The 4,245-nt window shown below is 46.7% G+C and overlaps 1 pseudogene; it reads right to left on the minus strand.

Moving 5' to 3' along the window:
* Positions 1-1,623: 1,623 nt before the first annotated feature.
* LOC119330001 lies at positions 1,624-3,254 on the minus strand (annotated as a pseudogene).
* Between the last annotated feature and the right edge of the window lie 991 nt (positions 3,255-4,245).

Here is a 4,245-nt window from a genome sequence, read left to right on the forward strand (position 1 = left end):
CAAAGCAATCATACATTCCTTCCTCTTGTATTTTTGAAATCCAGCCCTGATTCTATCCTTGATTTCCCCCTTATCCCGATTCCAGAAATCATATGTATATTGCACTATAACTTCATTTACACACACTCTTGTTCCTTTCATGCTCCTCAAGAACACGTGTGAACCATGACACTTCACATCTTAGTCTGATCCATTTGATATATGTAAAGCATGGAAGGATTGTGTGTTTAGTATTGAATGCGACATAAAAATACATACCTTGTTTTCTTCACATCATTGAGCCAATAAGAAAACACAGAACCTATTGGTAAACTACTAGTATCTTCAGCTTCGGTCATGTTTCATGGAACTCTATTGATAACTCATCACTTGTATGTCACCTTATCACATTATCACAAGTATTGCCTTACTGCATTTTTCCTTCCATTCGCATTGTGCTCATCGTGAGAATAGAAGAAATCATGGACCTCTTCCAGTTTCTTTTACACATTTATTTACATATACTCCATAAGAAGAGAACGTTTCAAATGTAAAATGTCAAAGGTCAACTAGAAACCGTAATTGATTCCATACAACATAAATATGACTACTTACGCTAGATCACTAGGGATGGAAACACGTGAAGGGAAGGATGGAAGTGGTCACAATAGTTGGAAAGGGGTGCATTTTTCCTATAAAGAATGGCTGGTCCTTATCAACTCTGTCGGTTGTAATATGGTTCATTACATGATGTCCTTCTTCCACGCGCGAAATGAAGTTGAATGTATTTGTGTGGGTGCTTATTATTGATAGTTTTAAGAAGCGGAGACACTTTAATTCCGGTAAATATTAATTACTCTTGCGTCCTCTGTACTACTTATACTGAAGAAAGCGTTGAGCACCTTATTTCTATTGGCCCTTAAGCATTTTTCTTGTTGGACATGCTTCAAATCTAGTGGTCTCCGAATGCCACGCGGATTGCTTCTATACCAAGCTAAAGTGCTGTTTTTTTTGCAAAAGAAGCTAAAGTGCTGTTGGTTTGTAACCTATTTTTTGAAATCTTTGTTACCATGGCTTGGAATTTGGAAGGAGCACAATAATTTCATTTTTGAGGTCAGTTCTTGTAGCTTGTATAGTTTATCTCTAGCAAAAAGAACTAGAAGCACACCATGGAACTAGCTCCTAATTGCAAACTTATATGCTGAAGGAGGACAGGGGCAGTGGGATGATGTAGAGCTAGAGAACTGATGGTGAAGTGGTGCAGAGGTCGTAGACGATTCGAGAGCCTCAGTGAAGCCACAGGATGATGCCTCCACTGACTGAAACTGGCCTGTTGCCCGCTGTCGCCAAGGTAAGTGAGGCCATGATTTCTCCTTATCGCCTCTGATCATCGGTCATGAGGCGTCTTGCCAAGCAAGATGACTAAGGATGGAGTGGATGAAAAAAAGTGGTCGTCCTCGGCTTAATCACCTGGAACTAGACGCAGTTACCATGCACAAAACACATGTAAAAATCACCTAGCTCCAACTAGGGGGTGGAGGGCGAGCATCGACTGCACGGTGAACTCAGTAGTCTCTGTGCATTGCAAATGATGATAGTTCTTCTTCTTACTTGGTTGTTCACTTGTTCTGCATTTTACAAGTTTCAGAAATATTGGCTAATCGGGCAAACTGTGCCATGCTGTCGCTGTGTAATAAAGTCACTAATCTTTATCCAGGCATGCATAAAAAATCCAGCAAAAACTGTCACCATGCAATTAAGTCGCAAATCATTAATTCTCCAGCACATTTACATTCCTGCAGGAGAGCTTATCTTCAGCACGTTTCTACCCCCCAAAACGCAAGATTTTAGACACCAAAAATATGATGACATCAAAGGCCCTGCCAGTACATCTCCCGAAACACGACCATGTTTCTTTCTTTTAATCGTGGTAGCAATCAGGGAACTACCAGGCACGCAGCTGTGCTGTACTTAAGTGCCGTAATACACACAACAAGCTGCTGATTTCTCTAAACACATGCAACTTACGATCTGCGACGAACTGAACAACCACAGAGATCAAACGAAGGCCTATGGAAGAGACTTAGAGACCCCTACTGAATAACAAATTCAATCACTACAAATAAAAATGCCTTATTCATCAAAAATAATTATTAAAGTGCCCTGGCTCAGAGAGCATGGCGAATAAAACCATACACATAGACCAGATATAACAATTCCAGGAAATAGCTGAATGTCTCATCTTCACGATGCCATCTGTAGAATTTAACCATGCAGAAACTAATAAAACGAGACGAGACGAGATCGACGCTAGCTTGCCATGCACTCCAACGATCCTCATCCAGCTTACATGGGAGGGAACTGACTCCAATCGAACTCCAGATTGAACGACTGCATCTGCATCACCATATCACCGCCGGTGAAGCCGGCCCCTTCGTGGCCACCAGCGTAGCCACCGTAGACCAGGGTGCCAAGATCCCCTCCGGAGCTCAGCAGCGTGCCCTCCTGCCGCTGCACTGGCGCCTGATGCAGCGCTGTAGACCCCATGTCTACGCTGCCGGTGGTGACCCATGGAGCTGGTACATGGGAGGGAAATGACTCGAACCAAACTCCAGATTGAAGGACTGCATCTGCATCACCGTATCACCGCCGGTGAAGTCGGCCCCGTCGTGACCACCAGCGTAGCCACCGACCAGGGTGCCCTCCTGCTGTTGTTCTGGCGCCTGATACAGCGCCGGAGACCCCATGTCTATGCTGCCGGTGGTGACGCATGGAGCTGGCGGCGGCGCCTGGGAATGAGTTTTCCCCATGAGTTCGCCCAAGCTCTTGATCAGCTCCTCCACCTTGTAGCCAACGCGGGCGAGCTGCTCCACGCTGATGCCAACGAGGCCCGGGAGGTTCCCGTCCATGATCTGTTGCAGGAGGTACCTGGTCTCGCGGTCCTGGCATTCGCGGCGGGACTTGTCCACTTTCTCCTGGAGCTTGGCGATGCCCTCGGTGAGTAAGCCCTCCTGGTCCATCGTCTTCTTGCAATGCCCCAGCTCCGGCATGCTCTTGAATCCATTCAGGATACCCACCGCCTTGTCAGGGGAAGGAAACACCTCAGGCGCCGCCCCGCCCTCGCCGTACACCACCACGCAGGTCTCGACGTCGCACAGGGTGCCCAGCTCGCCCGCCTTCTTCATCAGCCCCTTCAGACGCTGCTTGTACCTAGAGCGCCGGGTCGAGTCGTCGCGGACGTACCCCAGGGTCACCTTCTTCGGAAGCCGACCCATTGCCACTCTTGCCAGCCGGCCAAGGGATAACTAAAACTAGCGGAGGAATGGAATGTCGTTGTTGGTTTCCTAGGCATGGAGGACGGGTAGATTTATAGTGGAGGGATCGCCTAGCTAAGGATTAATTTCATGATATGATATGGCGACAGATAGGAAAAATATTGCATAAGATTTGGTGCCTTAATTGTGCCCCCTCTGTAATTTTGGCGTCCTTTTAAACCTTTCTTTTAGTATAACTCTGTAATTTTGGCATCCGTTTAAACCTTTTAACTTTGGGAAACACTTTCAATCCGTCGTCTGATTCTTTCCAATATTGAGACGAGGCCAGGGGCGTTGATTTTCTTTTACATCGCAAGGCTGTTAGCTTCGGCCTCTCGTCCCAAACTGCTAGCTATTTCCACGTACATAATTCTCTCGTGTAAAAACAAAAAAACAAATCACCACGTCTCACATCTCACATCTCCCATAATAAGCAGAGTAGGTGGGGGACATCAGACATGCTTGCCTTCCGTGTAGGTGGTGTCGATCTCCGTGCAGCAGTTGCTGCCGCCGCGGGGTCATATCATCGTCGGCTCGATGCACCTATGGAGTGATACTATCATCCATTCTTCTTTTGTCTCTCGTGCGTACTTATATGCTTCTATATATTGTATAGAAATTTTGCTTCATACGATGCCAACGATGCTTCTTTGTTTCTAACATGTTCCTATTGTATACCGGCCGTTGGGCGCATGGCGGAAGTGCGACCGGAAGATGAAGGTGGACCCGTACATGTTGTCGTCAGCTGTGTTGATTATACCAGACATGGCAAAGTTTGCAGTGTGATGAACCCGACTTGTGAGCCCTGTTGGTGGGGTCCGACATGCATGCTAGCGCTCGTTGGCATTCCTCATCAAGCGATCGTCATGAGACAATTTTGGTGTGGCTTCGCTTCATCGAGGGCTTCAGCGAATCAAACCTGTTCTAGTTCCCACACAAAACCCCGATGTGG

The sequence above is a fragment of the Triticum dicoccoides genome, chromosome 7A (genome assembly GCF_002162155.2).
Source record: "Triticum dicoccoides isolate Atlit2015 ecotype Zavitan chromosome 7A, WEW_v2.0, whole genome shotgun sequence".
NCBI lineage: Eukaryota > Viridiplantae > Streptophyta > Magnoliopsida > Poales > Poaceae > Triticum > Triticum dicoccoides.